We start from the raw sequence: 18,118 nt of genomic DNA, 5'->3' as shown, positions 1-18,118 counted from the left end.
TCCAAGCATTTGTTTAAGGTAGTGGTTTTCAAACTTTTCCTGGCTTTTTACACCCCTTTTTACACCCCTCAGAAACAGGGAAGGAGCCAACCCACACAACCATACTTTTATGTTTTTTGAATTAACGATTAACACAAAAGGGAGAGCCTTTAGCAAAATTGTGTTTATTCTGGCTGCAAATAAAATCATATTATTTTGACTTTGGTTCACTCTGTATTTCTTTAGTGTCTGCATGTCTCACCAGGCTTCATGCCCATAGTCTGAAAACAATTTTCAGGCAAAGGCATTAAATGAAAAATCACCACCTAAAGCTCAGACTATAACTGGGTTATTTTTCCAAGAGAAATGCAGATAAATATGTTTTAAAAACGGGTAATATCCCACAAAAAGGTAATATCCCACAGCCTTATTTTGGTAAAAGATAACAACATCAAGAAAAGCCCTGATACATGGATATTTTAAGTGGGTTGAGCTGGATGAGCTAAGGCTGTTTTTAAAAAAAATATGTTTTAAAATAAATATATGCGCAAAAATTTGTTGATTACAGTTTTGAAGACTGGTGAAATGACCTGATTTGTGAAACTGGAAGTCAAATATATAATTTATTAATGTCTGTATAGCAATAAAACATAAAAAGCTCAGCCAGGATGGCATTGGAGTGGACTTAAATCCCTCTCTCTCTAATTTTGAAACTCACATTTAAAACTGTGGAGAGGCTAATGTGGTCTTGAGTAGGGAAATACTGTCAGCAGCCAGCGAAGGCAGCAGACACTGAACGGGATGTGAGAAGCAGCTATCAGTTTCGCTTCTGCGCGCTCTCAAACCTCAAAATTAAAAAACGCCTCCGGAGACGCCGGGAATAATAATTCTCAACCGCCAATCACAAGGCGCGCATTTTTCAGTCAACGTGCTAATTCCGACCAATGATCAGCCCCTGGGGGCGGGGAATGCCTTGACGCACTGAGGCTTGTGATTGACGCAAGCCTTGTTGCTAATTTTAGCTCTTGGCCGACGGAGACAGTGAGATAGCCGACATCCTATTCATTGTCGGGCGGGCCCGACTATTTTAGCGTTGTGATTGTGATCCAGCCAAGCCAAATATAGCTATAGACAGGTATTTTTAGCCGTGACCCCGTTTTTATTCGGCTAAAGAAGCCTCGGGATGCAGTTTGAAAATGAGTTTCGGCTCCCCAAAAACAGCACACTCAGTGTTAACCTGTTATTTTAGCCGGATAGTTTTTCAGTCAGCTGATAGAGTAGAGCAGGCATACCCAGAGAGAAAGTTCCAGTACAGCACAGGCTCTCTCTCTGTCACTCTCACTCACTGCGGGGGAAACAGGGTGGAAAAGACCGTAGATGTGAAGATAAATAGCCGTCAGGTCGTCAGACAGACACAGTCAACAGGTTTGTATATGTGATGGCTTTGCAGCTTCGCACAGCACCGCTGCTGCTGCTGCTGCTGCTTCTCCTCACACGAGGCGTATCAGCTGAGGCAAAACCGCTGCTGCTGCTGCTGCTGCAGGGGAGCTTTAACCACTTTTGAGTGGTGAGGATGAAAAGTTGTCAACTAGAGGATGTTTTTCATAAAAGTCATGAAATTGCGGGGGGCGCGCAAAACACTTGCTTGGAAACCATGTGTGCATGTAAAGAAAAGCCTTGCTTGTCCACCAAATCGTCGGTCCCAAACTCCCTCCCTTCCAATTCCTCTCGAAGGTATGTAGGTTATGCAGTGAAATGTGCAGGACATCCGACATTCCTGCCAGTTGCCAAGTTTTTGCTTGTAGCCTGCTCAACTGTGACTGGTGATTAATACTTTTACTTTTGAAAGTCTTTGGCAGTCCCTTTGTGCCACGATCACAGCTGCAGGGTATACAGATCACATGCCACCAGACCACAGCCATCCAGAGGCTCATTAGAGTTGTGATTTATGCGTAAACTTCCCCTCTTAATTCACATTTCCACTCAATTCATGCTTGTTTAAACTTATGTTCTTCCATTTAATTGGGCGGGCGGGTGGGTGGGAGGTTTGCTCTGGTTCAGATGAGTGCCTGGACAGTGCAGGTGTCTTAATGCACCTTGAAGAATGCACATGTTTTTTGTGTGTTCCTCGTATTCAAATCTTCTGTAAATCATAAGCTTATTACTAGATGATATCCTACATACATATCCATATGGCATAGATCACAAGTTGTTCTTCTTCTGCATGTCTTGTGTTGTTCTTTGTCTTTTCTCAGCTGGGATTCCCTCTAATAAATTCCCTCTACTTTCGGGGGGTGGGGGATGAAGTTTTGCACTAGTGCCGCCATATGCAAATTAATTTACTGGTCATTTCTACTGTCTTTATCTTCAGGTATGAATCATATAGCGTAAACTCATTTTATAGCTATCTTTATGTTAGTGTTCATTATTTTTCTCCTGTTCCTGGCTCGTTGGCACATCAGCTGCCTGGGCTGTGAGCTCACGGTCCTGACGTGTAATCCAGATTAACCTGCTCTCTTATTCCGCCAGACTTGGAAGAGATTAGAGATTATGACCGTGTCCTTTTAATAGGATGTGTGGGTAATCAACTGCGTCCGCCAGCGTCGGGCATCAGGTGACTCACTCACACTCAGTCACACTCGCACAGCCACTTATTTTGTCACTTAGGAGGACGTTGCATTGATTTGCATTCATTCCCCAAAGACTCACTGTACTCAAAACAGCTAATACGCGTTTAACACCAGGCTTAACTGTAACCAGAGCCAAAGTTACAAACCTAAAATTGAATTGTTTACGTATTAGGGTTCACGTTCTGTTGCTAAATTATCCGCACAATGTGACTGTTTGAACTGAAGTGAACTCAAGCCTGTAGTTGTGTTTCACCTGAAACACAAGATCCCTCATCAGCCAGCTAGATAGTGAAGTGAGTAAACCATACAAAAAAGGAAACATCCTACATCCCTAAAGATATATATATTTTTTCCTTTGGCACCTTTGTGACCTCATTGCTGCCCCATTCTATGGTTACACCAGAAATAGAAAGTCCTAATTTAACACTTGGCTGTGGCTGAAAAGACAGGTGGAACAGAAAAAAGGATGTGCAGTTACCAATACTACTATACCTCAAGTCTTTTTTTTTAAATGGACCTCTTCTTGCCCGCTGTCACATGTCCTGGCGTTCTCTCACTGCATCTCATGCTGTAGTTGATTATTCTGTTGTTTTTTTTTCTTCAGACAAAAAAAAGCAAAAGCAAGTATTTTCTTGGAAATTTGCAGTTTTTGGGAAGCAAAAAATGAATCCAGACTGAGCTCCAGCTAAAAAGTAAACGAAGTGATCAATTTTCATAAATAGCAAAAATCTTCTGCCACAATCTTTATAACACAGCCCACAACTAAGGGTGTAATTTCCCTACAATTAAATTGAAATTCATTGTATTTTATCAGAATCTGAATGTAATTATATTTTTGGGAACATAATTGGTAATCAAATGCCCTTTTATATTACATATAAAACATGATAAGGACTGTTCTCTCTTTATTACATACAAGAAAAAAAAATGAACAAATGTCACAGGGTGTAGAGCCATGTGATCTTATAACAATGGAGCAAACTCATAGTTGATTTTTTTTCTTTGGTTTTTGTGTCAGTGCAAACCCCAAATTGAACATAACAAAATCTACAATAAATGTTTGATGCTAGCAGATTGCTGTGGTCACCACTAGTTTGCATGATCTTGCCAACTATTAGCAGAGCAGTAGTGCAATCCAGAAATGGAGGTTTCTTTCCAAGAAAAAGCTCTGCCTTCTGAAACAAAAGCATAACAATCTCCACTTCTGCTTTGAATCACACATGTAATGCTAAGCCACTAAAAAGGGGAGAAATGTTCACCAGAGGGACAAAGCAGTGTTTCCTCATTGAGGACTCTTAGTTGAATCAAATAATTTAAACATATACTATTTAGTGCAATTTGCATATGGCTTCATGAAATGTGGAAAACGCAGAATTTCCCTCATTCGCTAGTCAGGGCTCTGTCTAGATGATAGAAATGTATAGATTTCTAAGAGATAAGTGGGAGGAGAAGATAAAAGCAATTAATCTCACGCTACCAGATTCAGACCACTGTGCAGATCGCTCATAATACCACTTTAACAAAGAATGAAATAAACAATGAATCGCTGAATGACTTTAGCTTTTAACCCATTTTTAAACATAATTTCTATTGTTTTCTGTCTTTAAACAATTTTTAAAAACATGTTCAAAGTCTCTCATAACTGTATGACCTTTATAACTCGATGTAAAATTTATTAAACATCATGATTTTCTTGAGCTCAGCGAGTATTTGGCAAGTGTTCGCAGACATATCAGTATCTTCCATGCAAATTATTGTTGATTTGCTATCATCCAAATTAAATCACATTGAGATTTTCAGTGCAACACGGTATTTTACATCAGAACTGCCAGCAATCACTCGCCAACCAGTCGGGGAGAATGCGCAGTTTTCATCGACCGGAAGCTTTTGAGGGAACACCCACCCGCCTCTAGGCCTGTGTCAATGAGGCCTAATGAGCAAATTTGATCAGATATCCAGCAACATTGTAATCATCCTGTATGTGAGGGTGCCATTCTATCTATCTCTTTTGGGATGTGCGTTTAAAGTGGTTCGCTACTTTTAATTAGCCATAGGGTAGGGCTGCACGATTAATCGTTAGAAAATCGCGATCTCGATTCATACTTATGTGCGATCTCGTTTCCAAATGACAACGATAAAAAAACAAACAAAAAGACGACGACGATTGTACCGCATTTTGATCCGGGACGTAATCTGCATGAAAACAAGCGCTCACTCTTCCTGCTCAACAAATGACAAGGGCGGAGCCTTATACCACGTGATACAGAAGCTGTGCCCTGTGAATTAACAGGGAAAAAACAAAGGAGAGCACGTCAGGGATGAAGAGAAAGTGACAGGAGAAAATCCGTCCCGGTCAACCACCCAAACATCAATAACGGGAACCTTATACAGCGCCTCCCCCGTCGAACTCCCGCAGGCACAAAGAAATTACGGAGGCTATCACTTATCACCTGACCAAAGATATGGCTCCCATCAACACTGAGCAAAACGAGGGATTTAGGAAAATGATCAACATCCTAGACAAACGCTACACAGTGCTGTCCCGCAACTATTTTTCTATTGTTGCACTACCTGCTCTATACACACAGTGTCGAGTAACGGTGGAGACGGAATTTCAAGCAGTACAACATTTTGCAGCAACAACAAAACGTGAGACATTTGTTGTTTTTATGTTTATTTATTGTTTTTATGTTCAGTCTCAACTGTTACGAAGTTGATGTGCAGTTAATAAGTGCAATAAATATTTATACTGGAAAAGAAAATCGTGAGAGAATCGTGATCTCAATTCTAAGCCAAAAAATCGTGATTCTCATTTTATGCAAAATCGTGCAGCCCTACCATAGGGTTAAAATGACTGTGCTTAGAAATTCTACAATTTAAAAAAAAAGTATGGGAAAAAAGAACACAACAGAATACAAGAGCAAATTTGATAGTGTAAAAAAAAAAAAAAAGCATGACACGCAAAAACAAAACAATGTCAATAAATCCAGATGGGGGAATACTTATTATACTTAGAGGCAGACATAGAGGAAAAAACAACAACAAACATGTGCAAACTAAGGCTTTGAATATACTGGGAACTAATCTGGGGAAAACAACAGCTGGGACAAAATTAGTAACAGGCAAAACGAATCAAATGAAAACAAGACAGGGGAAGTAAAACTAAATACCAAACACAGGAGACGGCTAACTAGCAAAGTAAAACATGAAATGATCAAAACATGAGAACACCAAACACAGAGACGGAGCCTTAACAATAGGGAAAACAAGGGGAGAAAAGATAAACTGAAACTCCTGGAATCAAATATAAGCAATCACTGCAAACAGAAACAACTGGAAACTACAACTAAGCAAACCAGAGAATAAGATCATGGAAAATAAAACGAATTGAAAGCTAGAAACATCAAAATGACTAGAACGAGCTAGTCAGAAAACATAATAATAAACAAAACCAGAATGCACAACTCAAAATGCAGTGTGGCAGATCCAGGATCACAACAACATCATTATTTGTGTCATTTCATGTAAAAAACCTTAAGCTACACACTACTTAAAATTCCGTACACGGCACTTAAAATTACTTGATTCTTTTTTCCTGTAAAAACGTTAACTGTTACCCCATTATTAAATATTATGTAGATAAATATTATTCACTTCAGATTCCGATAAAGTACATTAAAATTCCATTTAATTTGGGAAATTATACTGTCATGGGCCATTATGTTAATGCAGTACCAGCGCATCTTAGCAGTAAGTGAAATACTACAAGATCTTATTTATCTGATCAGTTCCCTTTGCTCTGTCGTCACTTACTCATGTCCACAAGGAAAATATTACTGACAGATTCAGTTACTGCTGCTTTTCTTCAGAACTTGTCTACATAGTGTGATTACTCACACAGGAAGTTAGTTCATTTGTATAAAAAACTACAGCTTGTCACTGCCGTTGCATAATACGGCGGTCTAGCGTCTTTACTCCACATGTACCGAGCTGCTGGTGGGCATATTGCAACAAGACACGCTGAACTCTGTCTTATCACAAAACAGAAGCAAAAAGTGATTGTGGCACTTTGAATGAGCTCTCTATGTCCGCGGCCAAGGCACCGGCACTCAGCGTTCTGGTGACACTGGAGAAAGAGGAAAGAGCGAAACAGTGGAAAGCTTTTATCTTCATGTCACCAAATCTGCTCCAACTGTACGTCAGAGTGCAAGCGAGGACGGGAGGGGGTGAGGGTGCGGGGGAGATGCTTGCTGGCGCAATGGCAGGCGCTCAATGGTTGCATTCTTCCCTTTCTGTGGGGACGCACACAAACACACATACACACTGCTATACCAGGGGATTCCCCCCAGGAGCGCCCAAGAAATACAACCCATCACTGCCTTATCACACCAGTGCCCAAAGACAGGAGAGAGGAGTGTAGAAAAGTGTTACCATTAACCCAAAACAGGAGGTGTACTGTATATCACTAAAGGATTCTGGGGTATCAGTGTGAATACAACACTGCCTTGTGTTTGTTTCTTAGCTTCTGGGCCTCTTTATCTGTGTGCTTTAACAGTGTTTATATGTATTTAAGCGTATTTATGCAAAAGTGTCACTTTTACAAATCCTCCAATATTCATCTGCACATTGTTCCTTACTCTAAAATTTCAATTTGAGGGGATTGTGTGCAAAGGTTCATTTAAGCCTATTTGTTCTCATTGTCAAGTCCATATTTTCTTCTGAGGTCAAGGCTTGTTCTGACAGTGGTAGGATCTCAGTGGGTGTAGACTTCTTGTGTCGTGTGACTGGATCATCTCTTGATCTCAGTTCAGGAATCTTTCCTGAAGCACTTATACACAAGCTTCTTTAAGCACCATTTGAAAGGAACCATACACACAATCTTCACGTAAACACACAGATGTATGGTTTCGAGCAGCAGGTGTGCGTCAGGCAGGATTCAGCATGCTACAACACATGACAGCGTATCACGTTTCAACCTTAAATGGTTGCTCTTTTTGCTGATGAGTTCTGTATTTGGCCTTAAGCCACAGATATAGAAAAATACACAAAAAATTAACAGAAATTAGAATATGTTTAACTCCATTGCAGCGTGCCAGGAGAAATAAAAAAGAAGTGAGAAAGAAACTCTCTAATCTACCAACTTATCAGGTTTCTAGTTACTTTTGGTGATCAGCGAAACAGGTTCGTCTCTCTTATAATAACTGTTATTGTGAACTGTGAAAACTGTCTCTACACCCTCAAAGCCTGTCTATCCTGCGAAACAGGGCAGATATTGTCATGATTAGCAGGTCTGCTCTTTTGTCTTGGGGCATATCATTTGTTGGTTGCAAAAGGCACGCAGAGCCAGAACTCAGATAAAATGGAAATGGTTGCTTTTGCATTTGTTTAATGAGACACTGCAGCAGTTTGCATTTTTAAATGATAAGCTTATCAGTTATATCGGTCACACCGATTCTTTAGATTCTGATTTATCTGGCACTGAACAACAAAAAAACAATCCCATGTAGGAGATGTTATAGCCACGGCTGGTTTATAATTATTGCACTGGTTGTATTGCACGCCACAGTCATGCCCTGGTCTCTATCTGTGGGGATGGTGTTCGCTCTGTGTTGTAGTGTCCTAATGACACCCAGCTTGTGCTCCAGTGGATGATGAGAGTCAAACCTTAAATATTGATCTGTATGCGTTGGTTTATGATATACATCAACTTTTTAAATCTTTTAAAGAAACTGCCCCCACAGTCCATTGTTCGTTAGTGGTGCTAGTTTGAGTTATTGTGCAAATATAGTGTTTATAAGGTCGGGAAAACCTGAAGTCAGTTGAGACTGAAGAAGTCACTTGGATGAGTGACGAAATGTTTCTCCCACTGAAAACGCTACGCCCACATGAACAAAATCAACTTTTTGGGATTTCCTTACCTGGATGATTTGGGTGTGCATCACGACAATTCAATGTATAATTTCAGAATTTACGAAATTAATTTGAGAACTTTTAGAACTTAAATCTTACAAGAACTTACGCTTCATCTAATGAAGTTTGACCACAACATGGATTCGGTGGGCTCGTTCAGCCAACCACACATGCTGTATAAGCAAACTGTTCTTATTTACATTGTATTCTTGTAATTGTTTGGGATGGATTTTTTTGCCTCGGAATAATTTCACGAAGCGCCACTGCTGTCAATGTCTATAGAAGTTTCTTGTGTGATGTCATGTGCACAGTGAGGGAAAAATGAGTATTTCCTCACTCACTGTAGTAAGTGAGTGGGTGCTGGCTGTCTCTGGGTGAAATCACCAAAAACCTCCATGTTTTTGCTTTGCTTTCAAGCAGATCGCCACAGTCACTTGTAGTTTTGATGGAAGATGCCGACTTGTCTGCGTCTTGTCTTCATGCTCGGTCTCTGTTTCCGATTTGTGTCACACTTTTCACAGTCTCCCTGCAGCTCAAAGAGTAGCTGCAAGTGATTGCAGTCGGGATGTTCCATGCCATTCCATATTACAGGTGAATGTTGGCGACTTAAGCAATCACAAGGATGTTTCATCCAACTGGTCAGGGAATACAGATTATCCCTAGGAACTGGTAGTTGCCAGTCTCTAGCTTGTATAACGAGGGCATTATTTCCTTAAGCCTTCATTGACAAGCATTAAAAATTGCAAACAAAGTCAAATCACCTGGTTAGCAGTCATGTGACTGGTTCTTGAGGCAGCCTCAAGTTTTCTGCAGAAAGTGTCATATTTTCAAGTTTCTCTTTCTGCATTGTCAGTATAACCTCTGAACTCCAGTTCTGATATCGTATCACTAAAATGGCGTTTAAAAACCAACACGTGGCGGCTCAGAGAGTGTACGCCACATTACAAAAATCAAGATGTGCACGACAAGTCAAAAGGACACCAAAGTGCGGCTTGTACCAGGAGCTGTGATGCCACTTTCACAGTTGTTTTTTTTTTTTTTTTGTTGAACAGCCGTTTAACGGTGGCAAGCATAAACCAGGTTTAATGCTGTGCAGCTTCTATATATTACTATATAGCATAAACACAAAAGTGAACTTTTATTTTTTAATCATGTTATTACTCAGAGAGTAGATCTACAAAAGATACGCCATGAACTGAAAATCCCCCTCCTCTTGACATGTTGTCATCTTATTGTCCTCTTCTCAGATGTTTGACATTCTCGTTGAAGTCTGATGTTACTGGAGTGTTTGATCTGTGCTGAACTACAGAAGGGGAAAAGTATCACCTTAAATCACCTTAAAGGGAATGTCACATGCAAAATTTTTCACAGTTTCCAAATATAGCTACATGACCCTACTATTTCTTCATAGAAGAGGAAGAGTGTGTCTGTAAGAGATATTTTGATTTGCTAGGCTAGGCACCGCCCCCAGATAAATGGCAACAGCGCTCTTGATTTCCAAACTAGCAGCTGCTTTGCAGCCTTTTATTTTATTTATTTTTTTCTTCACTCACAATAGCTTTGCTCATTCTGAAATGTCTTGGTCAGGTTCTGGATTAATCATGGAGGATAATGGTTGTTTTTTGTTAACAGTCATATAGGTATTCTCGCTTCACTTGCATCGAGGTTTGGAGCGTTTAGTGGTGAGGGGGCGGGGCTATGAATGGGAGGGACTTTAGCTCAATGTGGATTGGTTGGCTATTTTCTATGTTGCACATGGAGAAAATTCAACTGTCTTGCAAAAATTGGTTGTGATCTTTAATACTGGTTGTAGTTTCACATCTTATACTGAAGAAAAATCTTACAACATTATAAAAACACATTTTCCTGATACCTCTAAAGCTACGAGACACTGAAACAAAGCATTTGAAGCAGAACTAGGAACCAGGGGTATACAGTCCGGGTAGAAGGAATGATCAGTGAGTTATTTTTAGCTGAAACTTAACAAGAAGCACCCTGGGAGACTTATGTGTGACTCAGATCCACATGCTAGAAAAGGGTGTAATATGGCAGCTTTAAATATTAGCTTTAGATGCACATCATATGTGCGACATAAAAGCTGATAGTCCCTAAACAATAAAAATAATTTTTGCACCTGGTAACCACACTGCAAAAAAGGAAGACATTGAATTTAGTGGAATTTTTGTTTAACATCAGACAATCTTGGTGTGAAGAAATTAAAAAAACCCAAACAAGTTGGCACCTGGCATTGGAAAAACAAACAAAAATAAAGAAAACCCCCAAACATATCCCTTGGATTAAAACCTGTACACCTACCACTCTGAAGCCGAGCTGCTGACCTCTAAGGAAACAACAATCTGTGTCAGCGCTGTTGCTCTTAAGTTTACAACTTGACTACCAGTGGTGAATTTAAGTGTGTGAGGATGTCATTTATAAGACAGTGTGGAAATATGTGAGCAGTGGGTGTATGAGTCACCTTCGTGTAGGCAGTTGTTTAAAGGCCATTTTCTAGGAGATGTAACAAACAGGGACGTGAATTTAATACACGCACTCTAAGTCTGTCCGTCAGTGTGTGATGTGGTTTTGTCATTTGCCTTGAGGCGCTGCAGGATTTCCCCTCTCTGAGTGTTCAAATTGCGATATCAGAAATACTATCAGGCAGAATCTCCACTTAGATAACAGGCGGTGTTGCAAGTGATAGAGGGAGAAACAAATGTTGGCATGGAGTTGAATTTAACAAGAAGTAGGATTGTGAATCATGCAGTGAATGCAATTTTTAAAGTTGTGCAAGCCTGCAGTCGCTTGTATTCATGGACGGTGTGAGAAACTGTTGACCTTTAGGCCACACACAGTCACATCTGGGCCTTGTTTTGGGGAGACACTTGTGCCCTTTGGCTGGATGCCCTGCACACCTCCTTTAGTTTCACCTCCGCTCATTCCACTCCCACAGCTTAAGCTTAGGTATGTGCTTGACAAATTGTAGTTGTAGTTCAGCCTGGCTTCACATAAAGGAGTGATAACATTTTGGTAGCTGAGTCAGTGTCTTCGTTGCCCTTCAAATATTCAGCACACGAGCCGAATGTGTCTGCGTGCACGCATGTGTGCATACTGCGATTTTTTTTTTTAAAACTTTAGTGCTTGTTGTTAATCTGTGATTGACACCTTGCCGTATAGCTCAGAGTAATGTTATTCTGGGTCAGACAGTGACCACATGGGCATGCACACGCGCAAACACAGTCCCGCTTGCAAACACACTCGCACAGAACAGAGATAAACAAGTGGTTGCATTTCTGCATGAGTCACAGTCGTGGGCAGAGGTGGAAAGTTTCCTTGTTTGGGCTATTCCCCCCTGCTGACACTTTTGATACTTCCATTAAGTATCTGATGTGTTTCTAGTCCCAAGTCAAGTGATAGTGGACGGTTCACCTACAAGGGATAAAGATATCCCTCTTAACTCTTTAAGCTTTTGATCTGTCTGCTGCCTGAAAGAAAAGCACAGAGATATAGTTATTTGCTACATATACTATTTTCATTGCTGCTACTCCTGTAACTCTTTAGAATAGTATATAAAGTCACTGGCCACTTCATTAGGTACAGGTGTTCTACTGGCTGTTAATGCAAATATCTAAACAGGCGTTCACAGGCAGCTGCTTATTGCGTTGGGCATGTAGACGTGGTCTAGACCAGCGGTCCCCAACCACCGGGCCTCACTTCCGTGAGTCGTTTGGTACCGGGCCGCGAGAGTTGAGGCTCAGGTGTGAAATGTATAGTTTTCAGGGTTTTTATCGGTTTTCAGCGTTATTTTGTTATCGTTTTTATCGTTAACTCGGTTTTCCTGGGTCTTTTCACGTGTGTTATGAATAAATCTCCTTTTTTCGGTACCGGTAATAGTTTTATTTTGTTGTATTTATCACCTTAAAGGCCGGTCCGTGAAAATATTGTCGGGCGTAAATCTGTCCGTGGCACAAAAAAGGTTGGGGACCGCTGGTCTAGACCACCTACTGAAGTTCAAACTGAGCATCATGATGAGGAGGAAAGCTGGCTGGAGTGATTTTGAATGTAGGATGGTTGTATGATAGTAGTATCGCCGACAAGTCATTCAATAGTATGTCAAAATTTGCATGACTCTGTGCTGTGCGGTGTTGTAACATGCACGCTTCGGCGAATTCTGTAATCTTTTTTTCCCCCCCACAGTCGACGTATTTCATGTAATGGAAGGAAAACTGCAATTATTACTAACTCCACTAACAGTCAGTCATGTATGATCAAGTGAGTCATGAGCTTGGTAAGTTACGTGATATTGAAGGTGATGGCGGGTACCTGGGGCCTGAGGCTGAAAGAGCTAACGTTAAATTTATCAGCTGAGTTAAATGCTAACAGATTTACATCCAGTACCCCTACTACTATTTCTGAAAAGCTTTTTTTGCTTGTATTTACAGTCTGTGATTTTTGTTTATAAAACTAGAAATTTCACTGAAAAATCACCTTGGGTTTAGAAATTTTGATGTTTCCGTGACTTGAATACTTTGACTGCATTGTCTGCTCTCACCCCCGCTTTCAGCGAGGGCTTGTCGCTTAGTGGGCGACACATCAGACTGTTTTTGTAATGGATTTTCCAAGTCTGAAAGTGTGCAATCGCATGATGTTATGAGTATATGGGTGCCACTAAAGTTAGCAACTCTGGTGTTACCAAAGCAGCATTTTAAATACTTTCATCAAGATATTTTGAATTCTTTAATAATGTGGAGCTGAAAACAGCCGGGCTTCCTTCCACTCCTCCCCAGACTGTATGAATGAACTGAGGAGGAGTGAGGAGCATCAATTGGTAATGAAGCATGATAAGTCTCGGCGCTGAAAATATCAGGTATGTGTGGTTTAGCCTCGAGAGAAGGAACGGCAAATGTCAACTTTTTGGGACGAACTTGTCTGATCATGTTTTTGCCTTTGGCTGTCAGACAAGTGTGAATTGAGTGCCTGCTTGTACATGTATTACCGGAGTTTATCATTTACTTTGCAAGTTGACTCAGGATGTGTATTTATTTGTTAAAATGCCACTAACCTTTGATATTTTATTGCGTGTGGGAGGACAAGCTTAACTTCATTTTCAGTGCAGTGTCATAGTTTTACCCTTTAAGACATTGGCCTTAATAAACATTCAACTGAGGTACGTTTGCAGAACTAACTTACTTTGATCTGCGGATATTCTACATTTATCACTTTTTGTTTCTTTTTTTTTGCTGCTAAGTAAATAATTTAAAATGAAACTTGTAAGTTCAAAACAGTATTTTAATCTTTTTTGGTAATCTCTAGGGATTTTTTGTATGCTTTCTAGTTGACGTATGTCGAATCCTGTGAAGTTAAAGGTGAAATGTCACTTTCACTAAATGAAGCTGCAGTGGGTGGAAAAAGAAGAAACCAGAAAGAATCACTTCGAGAAAAGTTAACTTTTTTTTGAGTTTCAGTAATTAATCGCAATATGTCCTCAGAACGCCAGAAAGATCCCCAAAAGATAATAATAAAAAAGTAATAAAGTGATGATCTGCTTTGCAGCTATTCTACAGCATGACTTTATAGGTATGTGTTATTATCTAACATTGTGAAAGACACTATCATAACTCAAAGCCAGAAACAAAACTGTAGTTTCACTTCTTATTCAAGTCATATTTTGTGCAGTGTTCAACTGTAAAGGTTTTAAGAGTAATATTTAAAATTTCTGGTTACCTTAACCTCCTAAGACCCGAACTCTTCCACTGCATGCATTTTTAACTTCTCTTTGATATTTGGGCATATTGGGGCCCGATAAATGTATAAACAAAGAAAAAACAGATTTTTTTTTTACCTTATTTTTGTTTTTATGAAAAATCAGAGCCACATATGAGGATATTCGTTTAAAATTTTGATAGAACAGTAGCACTATAATGTCCTCGTAAATGGATATCAGGCCGTTGAAGAGCAAAATTGAGTATTTTGGTCTAAATAACCCAAAATGTGATGTCCACATATGTGGACGCCTGGTCCTAGGAGGTTAAAGAGAAAAATGTGTAGATATTGCATTAAAAAAATGAAATAAAGGTCAGAACACTTGCTTTTTCCAGTTGCTTTGTAGTAATAGGAGCTTGAGGGCTAACAGCTGGAAATTTTCAGATTATTCTTCTGCTAATTGTGGACATACAGAAATGCACATATACAATAACATAAATCATACACAGCAGGCTAGACCGTTAGAACTTTTTACCCGCGTTGTCGCCGTTAACAGAAAAATCTCACAGGAATTTTATTTCTTCTCTTTTATCTTTGTTGCCTTTTTCACTTTTAGTTGTTGGTTTTGCTGAAACCATAAGTGGTCTCCAGTCTGGATAAAATCTGCATGAGATAATTTGATTTTCTTTTTGCCTTCTTCCTAACTTTGACCTTTTAAAAACATTACGTTTTATGATTCACTGTTTGCCAATTTTGACATTTAAATTTCACCTCTTTCTCACGATTGAAACATGGTGTTTAACAACTACCTGAGAATATAACATATCCATTATGATAAATAATAGCCACTGCGGGGGCATCATCCTGTAAAAACAGCTACGCCCCCACAGGTGCCATTGTGATCTTCCCAGAAGCCCTCCATGCACCGAAAGAGGCACTCCCAGAAATTTCCATACCGAGGTATTCTTGTAGTGGAAAAGGAGCATGAGGACATCCCTTTTGATATTAAGCCAGCTGCATACCTGAAGCGTCTTTACGCATGCCACTCCCCATGAAGTGGGGAGTGGCATGCTAGAAGTGCTGGAAGTGCTGGAAGTGCTGACATGCTGTGTGGGAGTATGATACTCGAACAAATGCTTACATAATTTTATGCTGATGCAAGATGCTCAGAAGGAGTTCCAGGAGTGTGGATAATTTTCGGGAATATTGGAAGTCAAAAATCTGTTTTATTGTAAGTACACCCACTTGCCTGTGTTAAAAGAACACCGTTTGCATCATTTGAAGTCTCTAATTTTTCCACTTGCACTCTAAGCGCCCTCCCACAGACACACACAGATGACCACATAATAGAGCTACGACCAAACTGGAGGTTTTTGAGCATCAGTGTCCTGCCAAGTCTGAAACAAAAACTGGGAATCTGGACAAGAAAGCTGCATTAGTTCTACTTATTTGCATAGAGCTGATAGACTAAAATGTTAACATTTGTTTTTTAATCCAGCCATGTCATGGAACAAGTCTTATCTGGAGGTCAACCATCCAAAGCAACAGAGAGGTGAAGAAGAGAGTGAAAGAGAGTGCAGCTAGGGTGGAGTGGGTGGAGAAAAGTGTCAGTTGAAGTGTTTGGTTTGGACGTGTGCATAGGAGGGATAGTGGATATTCTGGACAAAGGGTGTTTAAGATGGAGCTGCCAGGCAGGAGGAAAAGAGGAAGACCTCAGAGGAAGTTCATGGATGTAGTGGAGGAGGACATGCAGAGGGTTGGTGTGACAGAGGAGGATGCTGATGGGAATAAGGTGAGATGGAGCCAAAAAGAAAAAAACATTTTGGAACACATTCGTTTAAAATACTAAAAGTTTTACGCAAACTCAAACTTTTGTTCAAAGCGCCCACCGTTTAATTATTAGTATGTCGCAATAAAAGCCAGGAAAAAAGAAACACATTGAAGCAGCTGAGGCCAAAACATTCTCGGTTTTTAGTTTGGGTCAAGCTCAAATCTTTCATTTTCTTATAATTAAACCCAGTAGGCTGACCTGTGCGCATCTTCTGTGCTCTTTTTCTTTCAAACTTTTGACAGCTTCAGGAACGATTTGAAACTGTTTTCACAGGTTAAATAACTGTTGCTCCTTTAAAAGCATATTTTGCATATTTGTTAAAGACATGCGCACATGTAGTGCTGAGTTTTCTTAACGCTGAACAAGGATGTTGTTTCCTTAAAGGCTAATAATGCTGCAGTGAGCTGTTCCTCGCAGTTACCGGTATGTCTGTGTGAATTATCTCTGATTATGACTGTATGCTATTGATCCTTTGGTGATAGTAGGAGTGAAAATTAGAGCAGCTTTAGTTCTGTCACTGAGATGATGGAGATAGCACTCCTCCCCTCCCTCAGTGTTGAATAATCTGCTTACTCACCGGATGTGATTCACCTAACTAACTCTAATGCAGAGAGAGCGCTCTGTTGTCTAAATGTTTGGTCAGTAAGTTGTGTAATGTTTGGAAAGTTGTGTGCCTGTGAGATAAATAACTTCATTCTAGCCTCGGCCTAGCTGGATCATCTGCCGCTCTGAAATCCTCACTGAACTTGTGGCTGTGGCTTCAAATAACAAAGATAAAAAACAAAAACAAAAAACAACTTTTTTAGAATAAAAAGCTACAAAAATTTGCGTCACCCTTGAAAAGGAGAATTTTGATCTATATGAGCTTTTACCTGGAGGATTTTACACTACCTGGCATCAAGGAGAAAAAAGAGTCACATTAATATTTGTTGGACCAGCTCCAGCTTTGATAATGCCATGCATTCACTCTGGCATTGTTTGGATAAGCTTATTATTTCCATCCAGAGTTGGATTAGTTTTTCCTTAAGGTACCAGCACATCCCAAATATTCTCAGTGGGGTTAAATTAGGACTCGGTGGTGTCTAATCCAAGTTTGAAAAGGATATCCTACACTCCCTGAACCACTCTTTCAGTTTGAGCCCGATGAGCACTGCCATTATCTGATTTGAATATGTCCTTAGCATTAGGAAAGAAAAAAAATCCACTGATGGAAAAACCTGGTCAGTCAGGTCAACTACAATGCTGCTTAACTTAACCTGACCGACTGAAGCAACTCCAGATCATAACACTGCCCCCACAGCCTTATGAACTAGGCACTTGGCAATGACGTGTGCATCAGTTCACCCGCTCTCCCCTCATCCTGATGTACTCGCTACTCTGGAAGAGGGTAAATATGCAGTCATCAGATCACATGACCCTTTTCCATTTCTCCAAAGTCAAATCTTTATGAGATTAGCAACTCTGATAAGTTATTAAGGCTACACAGTTTCACTGTCCAGGCTTTAATAATGCAGTGGACCCAGGGAGATGCAGTTAGTAGATTCGGCAATTTTTTCGTTTTCTTTGCTTGACACGGGCCAACAATGTGACCCTTTTGAAACAGATTAACATCTTTTTCACGACCACGGGATATGTCTTCTGCCTCTGCTGTTTTAAGTAATAAGAAACTACTCATTGGCTCAATTAGAGTTCAATAACCTGTCATTGGTCACTGCTGTAATTATAAAGTTAAACACTCGTACCATAGCTTAGTTAAAAAAATTTTCTTTCTTGATTTTTTGATTTCAGTGAATAAACGATTCTGATAGTTCGGACAGTGTGTGTTTTAACCCAAACTGGCCAACTGTAGAACTCAATAAATGCTACATGTTGAAGGAGCACTCAAAAAAACAAAACAAAAAACTTTCTCGAAGTTTTTATTTAATCCTCCACAATATGACTAAAGTACAGGCCTACTGACCTTTGCGTTAACTAGATAATGTAGACAAATCATGTAGCTATGCACTCTGTCAGTATTTTCAGGTAGTATCACTGATTATCTCTTGATCTTTTTTTTTTCTCATTGTTT

Source organism: Copadichromis virginalis, linkage group LG11, assembly GCF_057382275.1.
Source record: "Copadichromis virginalis isolate Kocher_CV1m ecotype Utaka linkage group LG11, C_Virginalis_male_GT1.1, whole genome shotgun sequence".
NCBI lineage: Eukaryota > Metazoa > Chordata > Actinopteri > Cichliformes > Cichlidae > Copadichromis > Copadichromis virginalis.
The sequence above is the reverse complement of the archived record's forward strand: the minus strand, read 5'-3'. Positions refer to the sequence as shown.